Genomic DNA, 13,522 nt, shown 5'->3' with positions numbered 1-13,522 from the left:
GGATCTTCTGTGTTACTGTAATTTGCAAAAGTGGTGTTTCAGAATCTGCATGAGGAAAAGCTTATGTGAGCATTCCCAGTGTATTCATGTCACAGTGTCCTTTCTTATCACTCTTTAAACTTCCATCACACACACACACAGTCCAGTTCCAGGAAGAGGCTCCTCCAGGCGTGGGAGGTTTACCCTGGCTCTGCCCAAGGACACTTCAGGGCTTGGTGACTTAAGCCCTGAGTGGGAGAAGTGTGGGCTGCAGGTCCCAGACCCCATCCGGCATCCCCACTTCCCACTGCAGCCTGGGGTCTGCGGAGCGCGGCGGGCACCCAGCTCCGTGAATCCCGAGGCAGGTGGATCCTACAGCCCCGCGCGCCCACCCACAGTGGGCTGCACCGGAGGAGGCACGTGGGAGCCGGCATTTCTGGTCACGTGGGCTCTTTTTTCTGAAGAGTTGACATTTACAACGCATTCAGGGGTAACATAGGGTTATAAAGCACATTTCTACTCTAGACCTTTTGCTGATGAAGTCTTGGCGATATGACTGTTCCACATCATAGCCTTCTGGGAAGACGGTTGAATTACTGTGGTGAAGGAAAACAGAAAAAAAAAAAAAGGAATCACAGTATGTTTAGCAGCAGCCAATTGCCAATTCTAGTAACATCTACTTCTAGTTTTCTGCTCTTAAGGCTCAGGTGAAAACACAAACAGATACTAAAAACTAAAAAATCAATTTCTTAGAAAACTGTCTAAGGAGTTTAAATAAAATGCGAAATATGAATATATGGATGTATTGTATTATTTCAGTACGATTTATAAGTATCAGGCAAAAAAATCACACCTATAAAATTACTTCATAAAAACAATCAAAATCCATTTATTTATTGACTTTTCCACACTTTTGTTTCTTAGAAAAGCTTTATGGCTTAGGGAGACTTAATGAAAAGCCAGACATATTTTCCCCTATCAATATGGAGTTCACACAAGGAATGATAATATAGTTAGGTGGAAATAATTTTATTTTATCTCTTACTGTATAGGTAGGTGATTTGCCTAATTTCATTTTTTTTTACAATTTATTATTTATTTTAACATTTGTATTGTAGTAAAATACACAATATAAAAATTATGATCTTAATGCTTTTTAAGCCTACTTTTCAGTGGAATTAAATACATCCATATTGCTGGGCAACCATCACTATCATTCATCTCCAAAACTTTGGATTTCACCAATTTTACATAAACTGACTTGTGTTTGTGATTTCATGTATTGATTTGTGTACCCAATACAAAAATTGACATGCATATTGACATACAGAACTATTTCATGACCACAAGGAACCTATATACTACGGCTATAGAGTGTACTGACCTACCTTACTCCTAATTCCTAATCCCTGGCAGACACTAATCCAGTCTCCACAATCCATCTCCATAATATTATTTTTGATACTATATATAAGAAGCATTATTAGTATCTCTTGAAATTTGTTTTTTCACTCATTCCCTTGAGATACATCAAATTTTTTTCTTGTATTAATAATTCATTCTTTGTTATTTCTGAGTAGTATACATAATACAAATGTTCCACACGTTATTTAACCATTCATCCATCAAACAATATTTGGGTAGTTTCCAGTTTTTAAATTTGCAAAAAACATTGCTATGAAATTTCATGTACATGTTTTTATATGTTTTTATATATAAATCAAATTATACATTACTTAGACTAAGTGAGAAAACAGTAGACTGAAATAAATGGAAATTCGAAATAAATGAAGAGACATCCCAACTGATAACACAAAAATAGAAATGATCATGAGGGAATACTATGAACATTTATATGCCAAGAGGTTGGATAAACAAGGAGAAATAGATACTTTTTTACATGCATACAATCTATTAAGATTGAATCATGAAAAATAGAAAATCTGAGCAGGCCAATAATGAATAAGAAGATTGAATTAATAATAAAAAGACTCCAATCAAATAAAAGTGCAAGACTTTATAGCTGAATCTACCAAACATCTGGAGAATTGATACCAATTCTTCAAAACTCTTCTGAGAAATTGAAGAAGAGGCAATTCTTCCAAACTCATTTTAATAGACAAACATTATTCTGAAACCAAACCCAGACAAGGGCATCACTAAGGATGAAAACTACAGGTAGAGCGTAGTGGCACACACCTGGAATCCCAGCAAATTAGGGGGGTTGAGATGGGTGGATCACCAGAGGTCAGGAGTTCGAGACCAGCCTGGCCAACATGGTGAAACCCTGTCTCTACAAAAAATACAAAAATTAGCTGGACATAGTGGTGGGCACCTGTAGTCCCAGCTACTTGGGAGGCTGAGGCAGGAGAATCACTTGAACCCAGGAGGCAGAGGTTGCAGTGAGCCGAGATCATGCCACTGAACTCCAGCCTAGATGACAGACCAAGATTCTGTCTTAAAAAAGAAAAAAACAAAAAACAAAAAAACTACAGGCCACTAGTCCTATAAACATGGATGCAGAAATCCTCAACAAAATACTAGCAAATCAAATTTAACAGTACATTAAAGGGGTCGTCCACTGTGATCAAGTGGGATTTATTCATAGGATACAAGGATGGTTCACAATACACAAATGAATTTATATAATATACCACACTAACAGAATGAAGTACAGAAACCCTATGATTATCTCAAAAGTTGCATACAAAGCATTTGAGGAAATTTCTTCATCCTTTTGTAAAATACTCTGATCAAATTAAGTATAGAAGGAATGTTTCTTTATTCAATAAAGGCTATGTATGACAAACACAGGGCTAACATCATAATCAATAGTGAAAGGTTGAAAGATATTTTTTCTCTGAGATTAGAAACAGGACAAGGATATCTACACTCTTCACTTTGTTCCAACATAATATCATTTCTGGTCACGACTAAGCAAGAAAAATTTAAAAATGCGTTCTAATAGGAAAGGAAGAAGTGAAATGGCCTCTTTGTAAATGACATATCATATCTAAAATTATATGTTTTATGGATATAATACAATTTATATATATTAAAACATATGAATATGTATATATTTTAATATATAAGTATATATAAAATTATATATAATTTATAATTTTAAATTAATTTAAAATTAAAGACTCCACCAAAAAACTGATAGAACTAATAAACAAATTCAGTAAAGATGCAGAATATAAAATCAGAGTATAAATATCAGTAGTGTTTGTATGCATTAACAAAAAACTGTGCAAAAAAAAGAGGTTTAAAAATTAGCCTCTTTATTAAAATACTTGGGAATAAATTTAACCAAGGATGTGAGAGATCTGTGTGCTGGAAATAATAAAACATTAATGAAAGAAATTGAAGAAGATACAAATAATTGGAAAGATATTCCTTGTTTATGGATTGGAAGAATTAATACGTTAAAATCTCAACGATACCCTAAGCAGTCTACAGATCTGTGCAACCCCTATCAAATTTACGAGGACATTTTCCACAGAATGGAAAAAACAATGCTAAAATTTTTATATACAACAAAAGACCTCAAATCATCAAAGAAATCTTGAGCCAAAAGGACAAATCTGAAGATATCACACTGCTTGTTTCAAAACATATTACAGAGCTATAGTAATCAAACCTTCATGGTACTGTCATAAAAACAGACTGATTAAAAAATGGAACAGAATAGATCCCAGAAATAATCCCCACAAAATTTTTGTCAATTGATTTTTGAGAAAGGTGCCATAAACATATAATGGGGAAATTACAGTTTCCTCAATAAATTCTTTTGGGAAAACTTCATATCCACATGCAGAAAAATGAAATTGGATCCATATCTCATAACATATACAAAAATAAACAAAAATTGCATTAACGACATAATGGTATAATCTAAAATTGTAAACTATTAGGAAAACACAGGGGAGGAGCTCCACAACATTGGTCTGGGGAATAATTTTTTGAGAACTGCATCAAACTAAAAAGCTTTTTCACAGCAAAGAAAAACAACACAGTGAAGACATATTTTCTGATTGGCAGAAAATATTAGTAAGCTATAAATCTGATAAGGGACTATTATCCAAAATATGTTGGAAACAACTCAACAGCAAGAAAACAAATAACCTGATTTGGGCAAAGTATCTGAGTATAGCCATTTCTCAGAAGAAGACACACAAGTGGCCAAAAAGTATATAAAAATATGCACAAAATCACCAATCATCCAAGAAATGCAAATTAAAATCACAATGAACTATCACCTCAGACATGTTAAAATAGGTATCATCAAAAAGATGAAAGATAACTAGTGACAACAAGGATGTGGATAAAAGGATACCCTTGTTCATTGTTGATGGAAATGTAATTTAGTGCAGCCATTATGGAAAACAGTATGGAATTTCTCAAAAAAATTAAAACATAGCAACCATATAATCCAGCAATTCTACTTCTGGACGTATATCCAAAGAATTTAAAATCAGTATATTAAAGAGATATCTACACCCATTTTCATTTCAGCATTACTTACAATAGCCAAGATTCATCAACAGATGAATGGATAAAGAAAATGCCCAGTATCTATTTCTCCTACTCCATTGTCCATAATGGAATACTTTTCAGCCTTAACAAAATGAGGAAATTATGTCATTTGCAACAACATGGAGGAAACTTGAGGACATTATGCTTAGTGAAATAGGCCAGGCACAGAAAGACAAGTATTGCATTATATCACTTATATATGTAATCTAGAAAAGTCAAACTTAGAATTAGAGAACAGAATGATGGTTACCAGAGTTTGGAGGTAAGGAAGTGGAGAGATGTTGGTCAAAGGATACAAAGTTTCAGTTGGACAGATGGAATAAGGTTTTGAGGTCTGTCATACAGTATGCTGAATATAGTTAATAATAATAATGTAATTCATATTTCAAAAATGCTATTAGAGTAGATTGCAATTTTTCACACCACAAAAATAACAATTATGTGAGGTGACGAATGTATAATTTATCTTAAGTATTCCATAGTGTATGCGTATATCAAAACATCATATTGTACCCATAAATAAATATATTTATTTTATTTAAAAATTAAATACAAACACCCAATCTGTAATGTGAAAGTCATGTTTAAGGAAGTAGAGAAAAAAGTAAATTAAGAAAGCAATGATACAAAACTGATGGGAAAGAAAATCTAATAACATGTGATGGTTAATTTCATATGTCAATTTTGGTAGGCCATGTTGCTCAGATATTTGGTCAAACATTATTCTCGGTGTTTCTATGAGAGTGCTTTAAATGTGGTTCACACTGGTGGACTTTGAATAAGGTGGATTGTCCTCCATAATGTGGGTTGGCCTCATCCCATCTGTTGAATACCGGAGAGAATGAAAAGACTGACCTTCCTCCAACAGGAACTTCAGCATCAGGTCCTTTTGCGTTTTCAGCCTGATAGCCTCTGGACTTCAATTGTAGCATCAATTCTTCCTCTCTCCATCCTGCTGGCCAGCTCTGCTGATTTTGAACAAGTCAGCCTCTGTAATCATATAAGCCAATTCCTTATGATAGATAGCTTTCTATTTATGTAAACCTCCTATTGATTCTGTTTCTCTGGGGAACCCTGACTAATATAGTAAGAAAAACTAACAATGGCAGTTCAAGATAAGTGAAATTATCATAAATAAAGTAGCATGAAAAGTATTCCAAGTTATTAAAGAATAGAAGTTTATTGAAATAAAGATGCCCTGAATGAGAAAAAAAAATTCAAGAAACTCTGATAAAAACTTGTATCACTGAGGTATAATGAAATTAATATATTGGACTTTGTAATTAAATAATGAAAAATCCTGTGGGCATCTTGGCCACAAAGAAAGTCAATAATGAGGTTAGGAAAACTGACTGGTGTTGGGCTTTGACAAAATGGAGTGCTTACAAATGAGTCAAATAATTTCTATGAACTTAGTAGAGGACATACAGTATCTCAACAATGTTTTACACAGTCAAATTCACATTGTAGTATAAACATTCTCACTTTTTCAAGACTTCTAAGACTGCAATATCTATGGAACTTTGTGGCAATGTTACTTAAATCGATACGGCCAAACAGGAACCGAAATACACAATTTAACAGATACATGTAGAAAATCGGTGGGATCATAACGATAGTTCCAGAAAAAATCATTTGGAAAAATTCCACAGCCATTCATGATTAAAAAGTATGAATACAGAACTTTATTGGGCCCAGAGTGGTGGCTCACACCTGTAATCCCAGCACTTTGGGAGGCCGAGGTGGCCAGTCACCTGAGATCAGGAGTTTGAGACCAGCCTGGCCAACATGATGAAATCTCATCTCTACTAAAAATACAAACGTTAGCTGGGCATGGTGGCACGCGCCTGTAATCCCAGCTACACGGGAGGCTGAGGCAAGAGAATCGCTTGAACCTGGTAGGTGGAGGTTGCAGTGAGCCAAGATCATGCCACTGCACTCCAGCCTGGGTGACAGAGCAAGACTCCATCTCAAAAAAAAAAAAAAAAAAAAAGAAAAAGAAAAAAGAAAGAAAGAAAACTATTGATCTAATTAAGAACATCTGTGAGAAACCTACAGCTAACATAATAAATGTAAATGACTGAATGTTTTCCACCTGCTATAAACTGCATGTTTATGTACCCCACAAATCCACATGGGGAAACTCCCCCAAAAAGATGGGATTAGGAGGTCAGACTTTGGAAGGTGATTAGATTAGTTGATAAGAACACAGCCCTCCTGATGGAATCAATTTTCTTACAAAAAGAGGGCAGCATTCAGAGGATCTTTATCTCTGCTCTCTGCCATGTGAAGACACTAAGAGAAGACAGTAGTCTGCAAGCCAGGAAGAGAATTCTTACCAGATATCAGATCTATGAGTGCCTTCATCTTGAACATTTTTGTCTCAAGAAATGTGAAAAAGCATGTTTGCTCTTTAAGCCACCCAGTCCATGTATATTTGTTACAGCAATTTAAACTAAGATGGGATTGGGATTACTACTTCCACTCAATATTTTACTAAAGTTTCCAGTGTAACACAAAAAGTAACAATAATAAAGGGCATAGAGTTTAAAAAGGAAATGGTAATTCTACTTATCTGGATCCTTACTCTCCACATAAAAAATCCTAAAAAGTCACCACTAAAAAAGTACCAGGACTAATAAGAATTTAACAAGTCACATGAAATAGAGGAATTAGCATTGTTAAATTGTTCATTATTCCCAAATTGATCTGTAGATTCAGTGCAATACTAATGGGAATTCTAGGAAGCATTTTTTTTTGTAAAAATTGGTTATCAAATTCATAAAGAAATTCAAATATCCTAGAGTAGTCAAACAGTTTTATAAGGTAGAATAAGAAGGACAACTTGTATTTTTCTTAAAAGGAAAGGAGAACATACTTCTTAAAAGACCAGATTGTAAATATCTTAAGCTTGTGAGAAATGTGGTCTGTTGAATCCACTTCATTCTGCCTTTGTAACATGAAAGCTGCATAGACGATATGTAAATAAATGATTATGGCTGTGTTCCAATGAAATATTATTTTGAAAACAGGTCCATAGTTTGCTGACCCCTGCATATTGTGTTATTGGCATAAGAATAGACATATAGAACAGTAAAACAGAACGGAGAAATCAGAAGTAGACCTATATATTATTGGTTGACTTTTTACAAAGGTGCAAGGACTTTCAAAGGGTAAAAAATTATCTGTTCAACAAAGGATGCTGGAAGAAATGTATACCATATAGAATAAAATATACTTTGACTCATGTAGAAAATGAATTAGGCATAGACTTATATGTCAAGGCTAAACAAAATTTCTAGTGGAAACTTTAGGAAAAAACAAATTAGTGGGCCACAAACACGTGAAAGATATTCAACATCATTACTCATCAGAGAATGGCAAAGAAAACCTCAGTGAGCTATCAATACAGACCAACAAGAATAAATATAACAAAAAAGACTGACAATACAAAATATAGGTAAGGATGTGGAGCAATGGGAATTGATTTATTCTTGTTGAGAATGAAAATGATCAAACCCTTAGGAAAGCAATTTGGCTTATTTGTACTATTTACACACTCACAATTACCATATGACTCAGGTATTCTATTTATAAATATTTACCAAGAAAAATAAGAACACATAACTGCACAAAGACCTGGATATTCAGAGAGGCTTTATTTATAATTGCTAAAATGTGTTAGTAATCCAAGTGACCATCACCAGGTGAATGTATAAACAAATTGTGATGTATCTATAAATGGTACACTACTTAGCAATAAAAACTAATGGACAACTAGTAATCACAACATTGATGAATACTGAGTGAAAGAAGCCAGATATTTTAAAAGTGCATGCCATATGATTCCAGTTATATGAAATTTCAGAACAGATTATTGATAGTAAGAGGAAGCAGATCATCTGTTGTCTTGAATCATGTAGTCTATTGACACAATAGAGGATGTTGGAAACATTCTTTATCTTAGTTGTGAAAAATGGGTATGTAGGAGTGTACTGCAACTCTTATAACTTTATACTTAAACCTGATGCATTTTATTGGAACATAAAGCTCAACAAAGTTAATATAAAAGTTATAAGTACAAAAATGATGAGAAAAGAGAGACATCATTTGGGGTAAAGTTGTTTAGCTTGAAGGTAAGGGTGATACCCTACAGAGCACCCACGAATTTTTGAGAGGATGGAAACATTAAATTCTCTCATTTTTTGAAGACATTAATTAACAAGAATATAAAATTAAAGCTTCCTGTTGTTTACTAAAATTTTTATTTGGACTCTGACCTGCTTATTTACTAAGTAGATATGCATCCTCTTATTTTCCTATGATCTATATCTATATCTATTGTCAGAGCTATAGCTATATCTATGTGTCTGTATCTGTGTTTGTATAGAACTGTATCTACTTTACCTCTGTGCAGGTGTGTATACATATATAGTATATATAAATATATAGCATATAATAATTTCAATGTAAAATTTTTGAAATTGGTTTAATTCGTGTACTCTGTTTCACAGAAAGAGTCACATGTTGCACTACTGAAAAGAACCCTGAAAATACAAATCATTATGGATAAAGCTTTGGTATGCATTACTGATATATTTCATTATATCTTCGTTTTTTGTTTAAAATCAGGAGGAATATGCAAAATAAATTTCTATTGTTTGCAATGCAGGCATATTTTACTCTGTTCAAAATATGTGTCTCGGTAAAACAGGACATTAAGAAATGTTATCAATGGTCTTTATATTGACATATGGAGATATATTTAGGTATTGATTACCAAATTCATATAAAAGTCTAGCAATAATGTACACATTTTTACAGAAGAGCTCTACCACACTATAATCTACTGGATTATAACTAGTAGCAGATATTCTGGATCCACTTCAGCTCTTAGATGAAGCCTTTTACCTAAACTGATTATCATTTTAAAACAAGCTATTTCACTTATTCAATTGGAAATCTTTCTCATTAAATACTATATGTATCAAAATTATGATATGCTTTATAATTGCTCGAGTTCTCTTGTAGCGGCTCTGTATTTAAAAAATGAGAAGAATTATTTATAAGAACATTCAGGTTGCTACAGAAATTATTGTTTACATCAATCAGTTTCAGCAAGAACTTATTGTCAGTAAGTTAAAATAACTGATTTGTTCATTATCATTGATATTTTTGCATAAAGTCTCTTAATGAGTGTCAGAATGTTCTAAATTTTGTTCCTAAAACAAAATGTTTGCATAAGTTAATACGTTTTTATAAAAATAATAATAGAAAAATATAGATGAATAATAATTTATGACAAGGTGATAAATTATATGCATATATTTCTGTTTTTCATATAATGTATATATACATAAACCTTTATTTTATATATGCTATTTTATGAACTGTTTTATAATGTTTTCCCTCATATTCATTAAATACATCATGTCAATTTAATTTCAATATTTATATATTGTCTATTTAATATGTTTAATGGAATTTAATCTATTTTACTAGCAAATGCCTTTCAGGACATTTAGATTTTATTATTATTGTTATTACATGAGGAATAATACTCTTTGGCAGAAAAACAAGATCACGAGCATTGAAATTGTGCTTTGCCGCAGCTAAAATTAAATCCATCAGCCTACTTTCCTGTCCCCGCTTAGCCATATACCTTCTTACCATCCCAGTAACAATGGGAACCATTTTTAATGAAAAAGCCATCCTTCAAAAACAACCAGAGAGTTTTTTTGAAATAATATCCTATGATTAGTATTTCCCCTCTTTTTATTTTAAACTTATCTATCTTTAGTTTTAAAGTATAACACTGGGAAACAGCATATTGATTGACAGTCTTTGTCTCTCCCTATCTAGTGAGATAACCCCTGCCTTTTCATTAGAACCTTTAGTTGGTTTATGTTTATCAAAAGTACCGATAACTATACATGTAAGTTAAGTACTACTTTGCTATTAGTGTTCTTTTTTTCACATCACTTATTTGCTGCTTTGTTCCTTGTTTCCTACACGTGGGTTATTGGCTTATTTTTAGTACTTATTTTTATCTTTTATATTGATTTTTTTTTTTTGCTATCTTCTGTTTCCAGACCTTCATCCCAGCAGATTTTCTAGTTGCTACAATTAGCACTCTTATCATTATCTAGAATTACCACCTCATATATGATGTAAGAGCCATAAAACAGTAAAGCTTCATTTAACCCAAATCAGTCATTGTTATTATTGTTATTTTGTTGTTTTATATATATATATATATATATTTTTTTTTTTTTGAGACAGAGTTTGGCTCTTGTTGCCCAGGCTGGAGTACAATGGCGCAATCGCGGCACACTGCAACCTCCGACTCCAGGGTTCAAGCAATTCTCCTGCCTCAGCCTCCTGAGTAGCTAGGATTACAGGCATGCACCACCATGGCCGATTAATTTTGTATTTTTAGTAGAGATGGGGTTTCTGCAAGTTGGTCAGACTGGTCTTGAACTCCCGACCTCAGGTGATCCACCTGCCTCGGTCTCCCAAAGTGCTGGGATTACAGGCGTGAGTCACTGTGCCCGGCCCATTGTAATATATTTTCATTCTTATGTGTCATAAATTCACAAGAAATTAATTTTTAATTGAGTAGTTGTTGTTTAAAGAAATTAAAGAAAGAATGTATTTTATGTTTCTCCACATATTTACCATTTCCAAGGCTTTTAATTCCTTCTAATAGGTCTGTGTTTCTGATATGTATCTTTTGACTGTTGAATTCTCTTTAGCTTTTGTTTGTCTGAAATTATCTTTACTTGTTAAATACTTTACTTGTAAATAACATCAACTTTCAGAAAAGTTGCAACATTGAGAATTATACAAAGAATGCCTCTATTCTCTTTATCTATATGTATTGTTAATTTGTATCTTATTATCACTTTGCTCTCTCCATGTAAAAGCAAGTTGTATATTGCATCATGGAGCATTATTCTCAAATATTTCAGAGTGTATTTACATAGAACAAGAACGTTATCTTTTATAATCACAGTGGAGTTATATGCCTCAGAAAGAATAGCCACATACTTTTATCTTCTATCACTCCATTGCTCTGTAGTTGGATAATATTAGTGATACGATGTATTGTATTTAAAGAAGCTGTTTTATGGTCTAACATGGATCAGTTTAAATAAGACTTTCATATATGTTTGAAAAATATATATAATCTCTGAAGCTTACATATATGTGTATGATATCCGCCATTTGCTTGGGTTTTAAAATCTTGTGTATTGTTACCGTTAATTCATCTGCCTGATCTATTAGTTATTGAGATAACTGCATAGCAATATCTCACTCTAATAGTCAATTTCTAGTTATTATTTTATTAGTTTCTTTCATGTATTTTATAGCCATATTATTAGGTATAACTAAGTTTAGAAAAAGCTTTTCTGATGAGTTGAATATTTTTATCAATATGTTGTGATAAGCATGTCCATTTTTTGCCTTTAAGCTCTATAATAGTTATATATTAAACACAACTATTAATATATAACTATCAATGTAACTATTATGTTAACTAATATAACTATCATATAACATAAAATGCTTATTTTCTAGTATTTTTCTGGTATATTGTCATCCTTTAGCTCTTAGTATTTCTGTGTCCTTATGTTTTCAGGGTTTTAAATTTGTTTATACAGGATTTTCTTTACCCTCTTTGTCCTTTAGTATTTGATCTGTTGATATCTTGTGGTTATTTGGATTCACTTCCACTATCATGCTTTTGTTTTCTGCTGTCTTGCTTTTCATATGTTTAGCCTTGTAAAGGAGCACCTTCCCTCATACCACATATCTTACATTGTGTAAATGTGTAATACGGTTAATTGAGGAAGGTTACATACAGAGAACTAGGAAAATGTAAAACTGTTTCTAAAAGGCCTGGACTCCAAGTTAGGAAAATAACATCTCTTTTGTCTATATCAGAGAGGAAAATTCTATTTCATTATTTTTTTCTGTCAGGAGTCTTCTGCAGACTTGCTGGAGACTATTGAAGATCCCAAGCTATGAATTTTTGTGTTTTCAGCAAACAGAAATGTGTGTGTACACTATTTGCTACAATGTTTCAGAGAAAATACTGTAATTTTTCTCTTGAATGAGGATATATTATTGAAATTAATCACCATTGCAGTACTCAGGGCAGTGTGTTTAGAAGGCACATTGTTTATCCAGGATATATAGTCATGTTGTTTTATTGGAATGAAGATGAATGATGGAAGTATACAACAGTAGACAAAATAGGTTTAGTAGTTGAGTAAAAAGTCTGAGGCCTGGTTCTGATCTTTGATGAATATGTGCTCTTGTGGAACAGGAATTAAAAAAAATTAAGGAGTGTGTAAGCAGAAACTCAGTTATATGTAAGAAAACCCAATTCCCCCTAAGAAAGACAAAGAGTTGGAGTCCTTTAAAAATTAACTGCCTGTTTCACTGAGGCCAGTGAGCCTTATCTCTCCTCCTTTCCCAGGCATTGTGAAGACCCTGATTCCCTAGCTGTGCAGCTGCAAGGTCACTAGACAGATAAACTCAAGTCGCAAAACATGTTTTTCCTTGAAAAGTAAGAAATGATGTAATGCATGTCACGATTAATTAAATAACTGTCTTTGTTTCTCGCTTCTGTAATATGCTTCCCCCAGCACAGATCTCCCCCCGCCCCCATGAAATGCTTAAAAGGTAACTTAACTCGTTGTTCAGGGCTCGGTCCTTTGGATGTTAACCTGACTGGGCCGGTGCACCTAAATAATTAATAAATATCCTTCTGAACCCCATCAGTCTGCCTGATTCCTTAAAAATATCTGGCAACATTGGAAACTTCACTTTTTGACCTTTCATATATACATATATGTAAGGAAGATAATCACAACTATCTCATTTTAATATCATTAATTAATGTATAAAGTCTCTAGGGTTATGCCTCAAACTTAGCACTTAATTTTGTTTTTGTCTCTTCACTTTAGCACTGCATTATTCTAACATTTTATATTTA

This window comes from Gorilla gorilla, chromosome 7, assembly GCF_029281585.2.
Source record: "Gorilla gorilla gorilla isolate KB3781 chromosome 7, NHGRI_mGorGor1-v2.1_pri, whole genome shotgun sequence".
NCBI lineage: Eukaryota > Metazoa > Chordata > Mammalia > Primates > Hominidae > Gorilla > Gorilla gorilla.
Note: the sequence above shows the minus strand (reverse complement) of the source record.